This window comes from Oncorhynchus gorbuscha, unplaced genomic scaffold (assembly GCF_021184085.1).
Source record: "Oncorhynchus gorbuscha isolate QuinsamMale2020 ecotype Even-year unplaced genomic scaffold, OgorEven_v1.0 Un_scaffold_2354, whole genome shotgun sequence".
Taxonomy (NCBI): domain Eukaryota; kingdom Metazoa; phylum Chordata; class Actinopteri; order Salmoniformes; family Salmonidae; genus Oncorhynchus; species Oncorhynchus gorbuscha.
Genome location: NW_025746893.1, coordinates 62,155 through 77,546, shown reverse-complemented (window position 1 = coordinate 77,546; position 15,392 = coordinate 62,155).

Sequence of the window (15,392 nt, the reverse complement as noted above, 5' to 3'; positions counted from 1 at the left end):
CAGACGGACAGACAGAGATTATCAGCACAAAAACAGCATTTTGATTTACTTTCTTAGTGACAAGAAGCATTTGTGGGCCAGTTTCATAGACAGAGATTAAGCCTAGTCCTGGGCAGTTGTTTAAAGTATTTAAGTATGGCAGGTAGCCTAGTGGTTAGAACGTTGGACCAGTAACCAAAAGGTTGCTGGATTGAATCCCTGAGCTGACAAGGTAAAAATATGTTGTTCTGCCCCTGAACAAGGCAGTTAACCTACTATTCCCCGGTAGGCCGTCATTGTAAATAATAATTTGTTCTTAACTTAGTAGGTTTAAAAAAAAACGTAAAAAATAAAAGTGCTTTAATAAAGTATATTTATTTAAGTATTTTGGGGGGTATCTGTACTTTACTTTACTATTTATATTTCTGACAACTTTTACTTTTGCTTCACTCCATTCCTGAAGAAAGAATGTACTATTCCTGACACACAAAAGTACTTGTTACATTTTGAATGCTTAGCAGGACCAGACAATGGTCCAATTTACGCACGTATCAAGAGAACATCCCTGGTCATCCCTATTTCCTCTGATATGGCGGACTCACAAACACAAATGCTTTGTTTGTAAATGATGTTGGAGTGTTGGAGTGTACCCCTGGCTATCCGTAAATACATAAAAACAACAAAATGGTGTTGTCTGATTTGCTTGATATAAGGAATTTGAAATGATTTATACTTTTAGTTTCTATACTATTTATACCAAATACTTTTAGACTTTTACTCAAGTATTATTTTACTGGGTGAACTTTTCTATGAAGGTATCTTTACTTTTACTCAAGTATGACAATTGGGTACTTTTTCCATCAATGGTCCTGGGCAAATAAGCATTGTCAGTGAAGATTATTATTGAAAAGGTTCTTCTTACTGAAGGACCCATGAAACTGGCCTTGTAATGCAATGAGGATTGTTAATGTATAAATTGACAGACTGTATAGGAGGCCCATGTCATGTCTTACTCTTTGTCATGATGGGATTGAGTTGCTGGTAAAGAGATGGTAGCTAAATGTCCTGGACTAATCCCCCCATCCAACACAGTGATTTATTGAGCTGCTCCTGTGTGCTGCCTCTCTCTCTCTCTGTCTCTCTCTCTCTGCCTCTCTCTCTCTGCCTCTCTCTCTCTGCCTCCCTCTCTCTGCCTCCCTCTCTCTGCCTCCCTCTCCCCCTCTCTCTCTCCCCCCTCTCTCTCTCTCTCTCTCTCTCTCTCTCTCTGCCCCTCTCTCTGTCTCTCTCTCTGCCTCTCTCTCTGCCTCTCTCTCTGCCTCCCTCTCTCTCTCTCTCTCTCTCTCTCTCTGCCTCTCTCTATGCCTCTCTCTCTGCCTCTCTCTCTTTCTCTCTCTCTCTCTCTCTCTGCCTCTCTCTCTCTCTCCATTCACCGAGGGGACAGGACAGTAGAGTCAGGGAAATTGAAGAGGGGGAGGGATTTGCCTCTTCATCAACAACAAATGGTGACTCGATCGCAGTGGAAGTCTCGACACGTTTTGGAATACCTGATGGTCAAATATCGACCTTTCCACCTCTCGAGGGAGTTTTCAGATGTTATCTTGACTGTTCTATAAATTACACAAGAAACAAGTAATATAGAATCATCAAATGAGCTAAAGGACCTCTATATCAGGTGGTGTGAAAGGAATGCCAGGAAAATCTTTAAAAATCCAGCCGCCTAAACCATAGACTCTTTTCTCTGCTTCTGCGGTACCGGTGCATAAAGTCTGACACCAACAGGCTCCTAAAAAGCTTCTATCCCCAATCCAATAAGACTACTAAATAGCTAACAAAATGGCCACATGGACTACGTGAGTAGACCGTTTAATATTTGCACACTGACAGGATTCTATACAGTTACACACACTGACACTCCAACACACACATAGCATGCACACACATGTAAACTGACTATGCACACATGCACACCCACTCACATACAATCCTCATTTGCGTTGATCTTACTCTGTTTATCATACATCCTGATACCTAGTCACCTAATATACTGTATCTACCTAAATCCCTTCAGTGTCCCTGCACATTGTAAATACTATAGTTTTCTTACTTATTACTTTTTTTTGTCCTACCTTATTTTATTTTTAGTGCTTGTGGCGGAAGAATCAGAATTACTTGGGTAACATAGATAATTCAGATATCTTATCTAGATAACATGCTTATATTATATACTTGTTATTAGAATATATCCCGTCGGACTCTGGTGTTGGCAGTTGCACTTCTTCCCTCAGCTGGGGCTCAGTCACCTGGGGCCCAGAGAGGGGAGAGGTCAGGCTTGTCTTTCACATGTCCCTGGTGCTATGCAGAATATCAGAAAGAGAAGAGGACAGGAGGGAGCATTGTCTTCCGGCGCCGACAAAGATGGCCGCCTCGCTTCCTAGGAAACTATGCAGTTTTTTGTTTTTTTTACGTGTTATTTCTTACATTGGTACCCCAGGTCATCTTAGGTTTCATTACATACAGTCGAGAAGAACTACTGAATATAAGAGTAGCGTCAACTCACCATCAGTATGACCAAGAATATGACTTTTGCGAACCGGATCCTGTGTTCTGCCGTTCACCCAGGACAACGGAATGGATCCCAGCCGGCGACACAAAAAAATGACTTCGTAAAAGAGGGAAACGGAGCGGTCTTCTGGTTAGACTCCGGAGACGGGCACATCGTGCACCACTCCCGAGCATACTTCTCGCCAATGTCCAGTCTCTTGACAACAAGGTTGATGAAATCCGAGCAAGGGTAGCATTCCAGAGGGACATCAGAGACTGTAACGTTCTTTGCTTCACGGAAACATGGCTCACTGGAGAGACGCTATCGGAGTCGGTGCAGCCAGCTGGTTTCTCCACGCATCGCGCCGACAGAAACAAACATCTTTCTGGTAAGAAGAGGGGCGGGGGCGTATGCTTCATGGTTAACGAGACGTGGTGTGGTCACAACAACATACAGGAACTCAAGTCCTTCTGTTCACCTGATTTAGAATTCCTCACAATCAAATGTCGACCGCATTATCTACCAAGGGAATTCTCTTCGATTATAATCACAGCCGTATATATTCCCCCCAAAGCAGACACATCGATGGCTCTGAACGAACTTTATTTGACTCTTTGCAAACTGGAATCCATATATCCTGAGGCTGCATTCATTGTAGCTGGGGAAACAGCAGAGGGAACACCCCCCTATCCACATCGATAGAACAGTAGTGGAGAGGGTAGTAAGTTTTAAGTTCCTCGGCATACACATCACGGACAAACTGAATTGGTCCACCCACACAGACAGCATCGTGAAGAAGGTGCAGCAGCGCCTCTTCAACCTCAAGAGGCTGAAGAAATTTGGCTTGTCACCAAAAGCACTCACAAACTTCTACAGATGCACAATCAAGAGCATCCTGGCGGGCTTTATCACCGCCTGGTACGGAAACTGCTACGCCCACAACCGTAAGGCTCTCCAGAGGGTAGTGAGGTCTGCACAACGCATCACCGGGGGCAAACTACCTGCCCTCCAGGACACCTACACCACCCGATGTCACAGGAAGGCCATAAAGATCATCAAGGACAACAACCACCCGAGCCACTGCCTGTTCACCCCACTATCATCCAGAAGGCGAGCTCAGTACAGGTGCATCAAAGCTGGGACCGAGAGACTGAAAAACAGCTTCTATCTCAAAGCCATCAGACTGTTAAACAGCCACCACTAACATTGAGTGGCTGCTGCCAACACACTGACTCAACTCCAGCCACTTTATAATGGGAATATAAAATATATCACTAGCCACTTTAAACAATGCTACCTAATATAATGTTTACATACCCTACATTATTCATCTCATATGTATACGTATATACTGTACTCTATATCATCTACTGCATCTTTATGTAATACATGTACCACTAGCCACTTTAACTATGCCACTTTGTTTACATACTCATCTCATATGTATATACTGTACTCGATACCATCTACTGTATCTTGCCTATGCCGCTCTGTACCATCACTCATTCATATATCTTTATGTACATATTCTTTATCCCCTTACACTTGTGTGTATAAGGTAGTAGTTTTGGAATTGTTAGTTAGATTACTTGTTGGTTATTACTGCATTGTCGGAACTAGAAGCACAAGCATTTCGCTACACTCGCATTAATATCTGCTAACCATGTGTATGTGACACATAAAATTGGATTTGATTTGATTTGAATGTGTCTTTACCTATTCTTAAACCATGTGAAGGGATGGCGTGATTAACGGGGAAACAATTACTTGTCTCCACATTGTCTGTGCGCCAGTCACTCCCTCCTTTGGCGTTGGGGAGATAAGGTTTGAGACAGATGTGTGGGGTAGTGTCTGGAACCATTGTATGTCATCTCTGATTTTGCACTTATCCTGGGATAGTGTATGACCTAGAGGCTCACTCCCCTCAGTGAGCTTGTCCATGAGTGGGGTCAAGAAGGGGTTTTACTTGAGATGGGAGTATCTGGAGTTGACAATTGATTTATGCCATTGGATGAGTTGGTGTTTTTGTGCTATGATGCACCAGGAACATGATCGTAACCTCGTTTTAGGAGCCAAACCGAACGATAAGAACAGAATTTATAGTGAATGCTATCTGGCTACGGGATACGGGATTTCTCATTTAAAAAGTCTCACCTTGTGACCCGTTCCAAACATCTGTCGTTTGTTATGTCGACTAGAGGGTGGAACTTTGTTATAAAAGATCTCAGTAGCCTTTGTGTTGTGGCTCTCAACAAATCATCTGAGGGTGATTCATCGACCAGCCATCGCTATTGCAAAGCTCTCACTAATAAAGATTCAGTTGAAGTATAACTCTGACTTGTGTGATAAGTTTGTCTCTCCTCATTTGATAATACAGAAGTGAACCACCACACGCTACATTGATATTGATTACTGCATTGTTGGGTTTGGAGCTTACAAGAAAGGCACTTCACTGTACTTGTGTGGGGGGAGGCAGTTTGCTCTTTGGTTCTCTAGTGCTCCTCTATTTTTCCTCAAGTAAGGGGGGGAAGGCTGATGACATCATGGATTTTTTTATTTTTTTTTTATTTTACCTTTATTTAACCAGGCAAGTCAGTTAAGAACATATTCTTATTTTCAATGACGGCCTGGGGACAGTGGGTTAACTGCCTGTTCAGGGGCAGAACGACAGATTGTCAGCTCGGGGGTTTGAACTCACAACCTTCCAGTTACTAGTCCAACGCTCTAACCACTAGGCTACGCTGCCGCCCCCGGATTAGCCCGGATCAGACCAACTCCTTGAATGGCCTGCTCTTTGAAAGTTTGCAGTTGTGTGTAAGAAAAAACACTATTGTACCCTTTAGTGTGTACTTTACTGTATTTATACTTGGGATATTGCTTTTCAACAGTAAAAGTTTTTTTATATGTGGCATCTACTGTTCTTCAGAATTCTAAAATGTTCTTGAAATGTATGGAAGCCTGCAGATGTGTCCCTTTCATTGCACACAGCACATTGGTTAGTGTTGATTTTTCAGTGTAGCATTTCTAATATTGATTCAAGAGTTGAATTACAACTCAGTGGTGTAAAATAACCCCAGGTGTGGTGTTAATAACCATTCTCGAACTAAAACCACGCCCATCATTATCATATGTCCCAGCATGCTCTATTGCAGGTAGATTTTTAGAATTGTTAGTTTCAGTATCTATGTTTTTGCATGTACATGGTTTGATTAATTCATAATATCCCACTCAAATATACATTTTTCTAAATTATTCCAATCTCTTACTGACTTATTGCACCTGTTACTCAAATGTTTGTTCCAGTTTGGATGTCTAAAATAGTTTCAAATCTTAATCTTCCCAACCCTGGCAATTATTCTGGCAGTGAATAAAAATTCCAAATGCCGGATATCCTAACTCTGACTGGATTGCAACAGGATTTGCATGTTACTTTGCAAGCCATCATAACGTGACTTGAAGGCCTGATATGGCCTTTAAACTATGAGTTTCAGGCCACCGTATTGGGGTAAAACTAGACCCTCAAAAGAAGGCCTTATGAAATATAAATCGTCTTAAACAATGCTATTTTAATGGCAACATATTCACTTAGGATCTCACTTAGTGAAGGCCAGAGGATTGAAAATGAATGAACACAACAACCATGTCTCTGTCAGTAGAAATCACAGTCATCGGTGGTACTGGTAACTAAAATTCATTCGAAAGGCACCGGGTGAAATATGCAAATAAGGCTTGAAACCCGACAGCAGGGCTATTTAATTCCGGTCCTGGAAGGAAGAAACATTTCTGGTTTTGGATTTTTGTATGTTTTTTTTATTTTTAACTCCCATTTATGGTTCTTCCGAAACAGCCGACCCTAAAATGGTTCTCCTATGGCATCGCTCTCAAGAACCTTATTTGGTTCCAAATTCCGTCTTTATTCCGTCTTTTTCCGTCTTTATAGTCTAAGACAGGTCCTCCTGAATCGACTGGGTCCCAACCAATGCCTGCTGACCTGGGAGCATATAGACTCAATCACCAGCAATGCTCATGTCTGGATCAGTCTTGACAAGTCACAGCTAGATCTCATAACATGATAACACACATACCCTATTTAGGCTGACAACTATCCCCACAAACATCCTTATAAACTCCTCACTATTATAATGGAGATGGAGTCACAACTGATCCAGGTTTTTTTTTAAGGGATTTTCTAGTGAGCCAATAGTAGTGAGATTCCACCATGCAAGTTTTGAGGACGCCGCCCACCATTCAGGACAATACTTAAATCCATGGAGTCCTTCTTCAGAGATAGTGTATTTCTTTTCTTTTATCTCTTTCACCCCATTGGCACACAGGGGTGGAGTCAATGACCCTACTACACGTAATCATGAGAAGCTCTGAGATGAGATGTGTGTGTGTGTGTTGTGTGTGTGCTCGTGCATGTCTGCGTGCCTGCCTGCTTACGTTTGTGCATGTGTGTGCGTGCCAGCGAGGGTTTTAGTTTTGAAAGTGAAACTAAACTGAGTTTGTAACAGATTAAAGATGCCTAGGGTTACAACCAAGAAATCTTTAGAATCCCATGGAGATGGACTCATGCATGGACAGACTGATCTCTCTCCTTCTGATTCAATGTACTCTGAGGCAGGAGTCCACGGTACAGTCAATAGATACATGTCAATAATCATAGAAACACATTTTATACAAGAATTCATGTGATCCATAAAATCGGTATAACATTTTACAGTTGAGATGTGAGCTGCACACTGCTTCATGAAAGGCAGAAAAATCTGCTTCTCCAAAGAGAATTGCAATCTTTCTTTTGTGTATGATGTCTTGATTATTCCATAAGGGTTGAAGAGAACATAAGATGAAAACAAGAAACATTAAAAGCTTCTCGCAAGGCTTCAAATCATCACCCTAAAGTGTGTCATTCCTTATCTGTTATTTTTTATAATGTTTTATACCAAGAGCATGCGGAATGAAAATGAAATCGAATGGAAGGATAATAGGGCAATCTTTAAAGTGAAGAAGTGTTTGTTTCATTGAACAACAAACATCAATTTACACAATCATTTATGTTACATTTTCAACAATCTCTAATGCATTTTCAAGTAGGCCTGCATTACAAATGTGAGGCATGAACCCTAAAATGTATATTTTCTCTCCCTTCTTTGGGACAGTTGAGGGAGTTATTTGTGGAAGAGAGAAGGTCCTATCTGGACTTGATAAGACAACATGAAAGATGCTTCCGTATCCCCTCTGTAAGTGGAAACCCTTAGTCACTGGGCATGAACTCAGTGCTTCAAGTGGCTGAATTCTACAGTAAGTTGTGCTTCTCTTAGTAAGGTTAATAGGGGGTTTCTGAATTTAGCTGCCCTCCTCTAACCTCACAAACCCATTTAGAATTGTGAAATAAGCCCTTTGTCTTTGGTGAATTAATATAGGCCATATTGGATCTAATTCAGTGCACATGACATTTTCTTGCAAAACTTGCAAAAGCACATCAACATGTTTGATTTTCAGAAGAGAAAATGATCCAAATGCTGGATTAATGCTTCTCTTTCAAATTGTAATGTGTTTTTAATCAGATCCAATTATGAGAGAGAAAGGGTAGCATCTAAATTTCTCTCTCGCACCCTCCCACTTTCCCTTTACCTCTCCCCCCTATTTTCATCCCTATCCTCTCACTGTCTCTTTCTGGAAGGATCAGAGTGTCCATCCATTGTGACATAGTGACAGTGGTGAATGTGTCTATTCTTTGGCAGTAAAGGCAGAGCTTGGTAAACAGACAGGCTGGCAGCCAGGGGATGGGATGGGGCTGGCCGGTGGGAGTTCATCAGGCGCGGGATCTGAGAGTGTGTCCAAAATGGCACCCTATTGCCTATATAGTGCACTACTTTGACCTGGGTCCATAGGGTTTTGGTCAAATAAAAAATGCACACTACATAGGCAATAGGGTACTATATTATAAGCAAAAGTGTGCCACTTGGGATGCACTTTAAGATGGGAATCTAAACAACACAAGGAGGAGAGGATGGGATAGCAGGAGAGTGCTGTGTGACGTACAACAACACAGCAGGCAACATTATACATCACACTGGCAGGGGACGTATTTACCCTCAACAAGCTAATGGGGGAAGGAGTTGGAGAGGTTAGAGAGAAAGGAGAGCGAGGGGGGGGGGGTAACCTATAATGAAATTAAACACTTTTCCAAGATACTGTACTGGAATCTAAATACAAGTATTTAGTCAGCCACCAGTTGTGCAAGTTCTCCCACTTAAAAAGATGAGAGAGGCCTGTACTTATCATCATAGGTACACTTTAACTATGACAGACAAAATGAGAAAAAAAATCCAGAAAATCACATTGTAGGATTATTAATGAATTTATTTGCAAATTATGGTGGAAAATAAGTACCTGCCTGGTGTGTTCCTTGTTCTTCATGATGCTCTCTGCGCTTTTAACGGACCTCTGAGACTATCACAGTGCAGGTGCATTTATACGGAGACTTGATTACACACAGGTGGATTGTATTTATCATCATTAGTCATTTAGGTCAACATTGGATCATTCAGAGATCCTCACTGAACTTCTGGAGAGAGTTTGCTGCACTGAAAGTAAAGGGGCTGAATAATTTTGCACGCCCAATATTTCAGATTTTGATTTGTTAAAAAAGTTTGAAATATCCAATAAATGTCGTTCCACTTCATGATTGTGTCCCACTTGTTGTTGATTCTTCACAAAAATATATAGTTTTATATCTTTATGTTTGAAGCCTGAAATGTGGCAAAAGGTCGCAAAGTTCAAGGGGGCCGAATACTTTCGCAAGGCACTGTAGTAGCCATATCTAGGAAAACCAAAGTTCCAAAGGCTGGGTCTAATATAGTGTATAAGAGGTCATACAAGAAGTTTAGTAGAGTTTCCTATATTGATAACGTGAATAATATTTGCTGGTCTGTGGTGTTTGATAAGGAGCAACCTGACTCTGCAATTGACACATTTATAAAATGGATTATTCCAGTTACTAATATGAAAGCACCCATTAATAAAACAACTTTAAAAACAGTTAAATCCCCTTGGGTTGATGAGGGATTGAAAAATTGTATGGTTGAGAGGGATGAGACAAAAGGAACTACAAATAAGTCTGGCTGCACAACTGAATGGCAAACACACTGCAAATTGAGCAATCATGTGACTAAACTGAGTAAAAAGAATAAGAAACTATTCTATGTACAGTGGGGCAAAAAAGTATTTAGTCAGCCACCAATTGTGCAAGTTCTCCCACTTAAAAAGATGAGAGAGGCCTGTAATGTTATCATAGGTACACTTCAACTATGACATACAAAATTAGAAAGAAAATCCAGAAAATCACATTTTTAATGAATTTATTTGCAAATTATGGTGGAAAATAAGTATTTGGTCACCTACAAACAAGCAAGATTTCTGGCTCTCACAGACCTGTAACTTCTTCTTTAAGAGGCTCCTCTGTCCTCCACTCATTACCTGTATTAATGGCACCTGTTTGAACTTGTTATCAGTATAAAAGACCTGTCCACAATCTCAAACAGTCACACTCCAAACTCCACTATGGCCAAGACCAAAGAGCTGTCAAAGGACACCAGAAACAAAATTGTAGACCTGCACCAGGCTGGGAAGGCTGAATCTGCAATAGGTAAGCAGCTTGGTTTGAAGAAATCAACTGTGGGAACAATCATTAGGAAATGGAAGACATACAACACCACTGATAATCTCGCTCGATCTGGGGCTCCACGCAAGATCTCACCCCGTGGGGTCAAAATGATCACAAGAACGGTGAGCAAAAATCCCAGAACCACACGGGGGGACCTAGTGAATGACCTGCAAAGAGCTGGGACCAAAGTAACAAAGCCTACCATCAGTAACACACTACGCCGCCAGGGACTCAAATCCTACAGTGCCAGACGTGTCTCCCTGCTTAAGCAAGTACATGTCCAGGCCCGTCTGAAGTTTGCTAGAGAGCATTTGGATGATCCAGAAGAAGATATGGTCAGATAAAACCAAAATAGAACTTTTTAGTAAAAACTCAACTCATCGTGTTTGGAGGACAAAGAATGCTGAGTTGCATCCAAAGAACATCATATCTACTGTGAAGCATGAGGGTGGAAACATCATGCTTTTGGGCTGTTTTTCTGCAAAGGACCAGGACGACTGATCCGTGTAAAGGAAAAAATGGAAAGTAGAAAATCTTTGGAGGGAGTTGAAAGTCCGTGTTGTCCAGCAACAGCCCCAAAACATCACTGCTCTAGAGGAGATCTGCATGGAGGAATGGGCCAAAATACCAGCAACAGTGTGTGAAAACCTTGTGAAGACTTACAGAAAAGGTTTGACCTCTGTCATTGCCAACAAAAAGTATATAACAAAGTATTGATAAACTTTTGTTATTGACCAAATACTTATTTTCCACCATAACTTGCAAATAAATTCATAAAAAATCCTACAATGTGATTTTCTGGATTTTTTTCCCTACTTTTTTGCCCCACTGTAAATAGTCTCCCAGTCCCTGTCACTGAAAAAAATATACACAGGATGATTCTGCCACCACCATGCTTCACCGTAGGGATGGTGCCAGAATTCCTCCAGGGTGTGAATCTTGGCATTCAGGGCAAAGAGTTCAATCTTGGTTTCATCAGACCAGAGAATTTTGTTTCTCATGGTCTGAGAGTCTTTAGGTGCATTTTGGCAAACTCCAAGCTGTCTGTCATGTGCCTTTTACTAAGGAGTAGCTTCTGTCTGGCCACTCTACCATACAGTCTGCTGCAGAGGTAATTGTCCTTCTGTAAGGTTCTCCCATCTCCAGAAAGGAACTCTACAGCTCAGATTGACCATCAGGTTCTTGGTCACCTCCCTGACCAAGGCCCTTCTCCTGCGATTGCTCAGTTTGGCAGGGCAGCCAGCTCTAGGAAGAGTCTTGGTGATTCCAAACTTCTTCCATTTAAGAATGATGGAGGCCACTGTGTTCTTGGGGACCTTCAATACTGCATAAATGTACCCTTCCCCAGATCTGTGCCTTGACACAATCCTGTCTCGGCTCTCTACAGACAATTCCTTCAACCTCATGGCTTGGTTTTTGCTCTGATATGCACTGTCAACTGTGGAACCTTATATAGACAGACTACCTGCCCTCCAGGACACCTACACCACCCGATGTCACAGGAAGGCCATAAAGATCATCAAGGACAACAACCACCCGAGCCACTGCCTATCACTAGCCACTTTAAACAATGCCACATTATGTAATGTTTACATACCCTACATTACTCATCTCATATGTATACACTGTACTCAATACCATCTACTGCATCTTGCCTATGCCGCTCTGTACCATCACTCATTCATATATTTGTATGTACATATTCTTCATCCCTTTACACTTATGTGTATAAGGTAGTTGTGAAATTGTTAGGTTATATTACTCGTTGGTTATTACTGCATTGTCGGAACTAGAAGCACAAGCATTTCGCTACACTCGCATTAACATCTGCTAACCATGTGTATGTGACAAATAACATTTGATTTGATTTGGGGATCCCTGATAAATGCAAATACAAACCCAGGTTTAACATTTAAAGCATTAGACCTCTCCCTAAAGGCATTAGTCATACAAAAGTTATACTTAAATCTGATCTGGTTCTCTAGCAAATTAGTGAGAATGTCTCATCCCATGTTCAAGAATGGCCTTTTTCCCTTTATTCAGATTGCAACCGCTCATTTTCGTTCATTTGAAAGCAAAATAATAATCCAAAATATCGTTATTTTTTAAACAAGCCATAGAAACTTAGTTGCAATTTCATTCTTTGACTGGTGATTGTTACACGTTATTTGAATGAATGCTTTTGTTTTTTGGTAATTGTTTGTATTTGATTCACTTAAGTGGTATTGATTATTTGTTTGAATTGTATACTGTTTAATTAATTTGATTAGACATTTTAACATGTAACCAAAATAATTGACCTTTCAACACAATACTGCCCTCCAAGCTTGTAACTAAGCTCAGGGCCCTGGGTCTGAACCCCTCCCTGGGCAACTGGTTCCTAGACTTCCTGATGGGCTGACCCCAGGTGGTAAGGTTAGGCAACAACTCCTCTGCCATGCTGATCCTCAACACGGGCCCCCCAGTGGTGTGTGCTCAGTCCCCTCCTCTACTCCCTCCGTACCCAAGTATGCGTAGCTACGCACAACTCCAACTCAATCATCAAGTTTGCTGATGACAATGACAGTGGTAGGCCTGATTACCAACAACAATGAGACAGGAAGGAGGTTAGAGCCTGGGTGGAGTGGTGTCAGGAAAATAACCTCTCCCTCAATATATAAAAAAACAGGAGCTGATCGTGGCCTACCGGAGACAGAGGAGGGTGAACAGCTTCAAATTCCATGGCTTGAAATAGTCTGACCACACCAACACCATGGTGAAGAAGGCCCAACATCGCCTTTATAACCTCAGGTGGCTGAAGAAATTTGGGATGCTCAGCCACCTGAATCACGGTCTGCTCACTCTGCTACCATATTGCAGACAGAGACAGTACAGGAGCATCAAAGCAGGGACCAAAAGACTGAAAAACAGCTTCTATCTCCAGTCCACAGACTGTTGAACAGTTATCACGACATTTCCTGTGGTAAGAGACAAAGAAAGACTCACTCACACAAAATGCACACACACACACACTTCATACACATGCAGACTCCTGCACTCACATATAGACTCACAGACGCATATGCCCATGACCACAAACACACAAACTCACAGCCAATGCTGCTGTCCCATGTATATAGATACATTCAACACTGAAGCATGTATTTTATACTGCGTATTCATCCAATGTGTTCTTCAATTAGCTCATTCTAATATATCAACTACTGTACATTGCATTTTGTTACACTATTTACAGTTGAAGTCGGACATTTAGATACACCTTAGCCAAATACATTTAAACTCAGTTTACCACAATTCCTGACATGTAATCCTAGTAAAAATCCCTGTTTTAGGTCAGTTAGGATCAACACTTTATTTTAAGAATGTGAAATGTCAGCATAATATTAAAGATAATAATTTATTTCTGCTTTTATTTATTTCATCACATTCCCAGTGGGTCAGAAGTTTACATATACTCAATTAATATTTGGTAGCATTGCCTATAAATTGTTTAACCTGGATCAAACATTTTGGGTAGCCTTCCACAAGCATTCCACAATAAGTTGGGTGAATTTTGGCCCATTTCTTCTGACGGAGCTGGTGTAGTAACCACTCCAATACCTTGACTTTGTTGTCCTTAAGCCATTTTGCCACAACTTTGGAAGTATGATTGGGGTCATTGTCCATTTGGAAGACCCATTTATGACCAAGCTGTAACTGATGTCTTGAGATGTTGCTTCAATATATCCGCATATTTTTCCTGCCTCATGATGTCATCTATTTTGTGAAGTGCACCAGTCCCTCCTGCAGCAAAACACCCCCACAACACAATGCTGCCACCCCCGTGCTTCACGGTTGGGATGGTGTTCATCGGCTCTCTTCGGCTTGTTCTTCGGTCCTTTTTTCCTCCAAACATAACGATGGTCATTATGGCCAAACAGCTCTATATTTTTCATCAGACCAGAGGACATTTTTCCAAAAAGTACCATCTTTGTCCCCATGGGGGTTTTGGAGCAGTGGCCTCTTCTTTGCTGAGCGGCCTTTCATGTTATGTCGATATAGGACTCGTTTTTACTGTGGATATAGATACTTTGTGCCTGTGTCCTCCAACATCTTCACAAGGTCCTTTGCTGTTGTTCTGGGATTGATTTGCTCTTTTCGCACCAAAGTACATTCATCTCTAGGAGACAGAACACGTCTCCTTTCTGAGCGGTATGACAGCTGCGTGGTCCCATGGTGTTTATACTTGCGTACTATTGTTTGTACAGATGAATGTGGTACCTTCAGGCATTTGGAAATGACTCCCAAGGATGAACCAGACTTGTGGAGGGTTAAAAAAACATTCTGAGGTCTTGGCTGATTTCTTTTGATTTTCCTATGATGTCAAGCAAGGAGGCACTGAATTTGAAGGTAGGCCTTGAAATACATCCACAGGTACACCTCCAATTGACAAGAATTATGTCAATTAGCCTATCAGAAGCTTCGAAATCATTCTCTGGAATTTTCCAAGCGGTTTAAAAAGGCACAGTCAACTTAGTGTATGTAAACTTCTGACCCACTGGAATTGTGATACAGTGAATTATAAGTGAAATAATCTGTCAACAATTGTTGGAAGAACTACTTGTGTCATGCACAAAGAAGATGTCCTAACCGACTTGCCAAAACTGTAGTTTGTTAACAAGAAATTTGTGGAGTGGTTGAAAAACTAGTTTTAATGACTATGTGTATGTAAACGTCTGACTTCAACTGTATATACTGGACTATATCTGTAATATATCTACTGCTGTACATATCATTCTTTGTATATCTTTTTGGTGTATATACGCATAGATTATATTTCAATTGTTAACTGAATTCGTTCTGACATTCATCATTTCTTGTTCCTATAGTCGTTTGACATTTTTGCTGCACTGTCAGGAACTAGTAACACAAGCATTTTGCACCCACTAGAACATCTGCTGAACTGTGTACGTGATCTCTAAACTTTGATTTGTGTATCAAGCTACGATCCTAAGTCTGTCACTCTTCATGTGACCTGCAGTCACCACGGAAAGGAATGTGAGGGGAGGGAAAAGCATTTCCTCAACTGATGATCTGAAACATAACAACTATCCTCAGCAAGGCATCATACATGTGTCTGCCTTGAGGGAAAACACTGTCCAAACAGACATTTCACACTGGCAGCACAAATCTCCGATCGGGATTTCTATTGGGAAAACACAG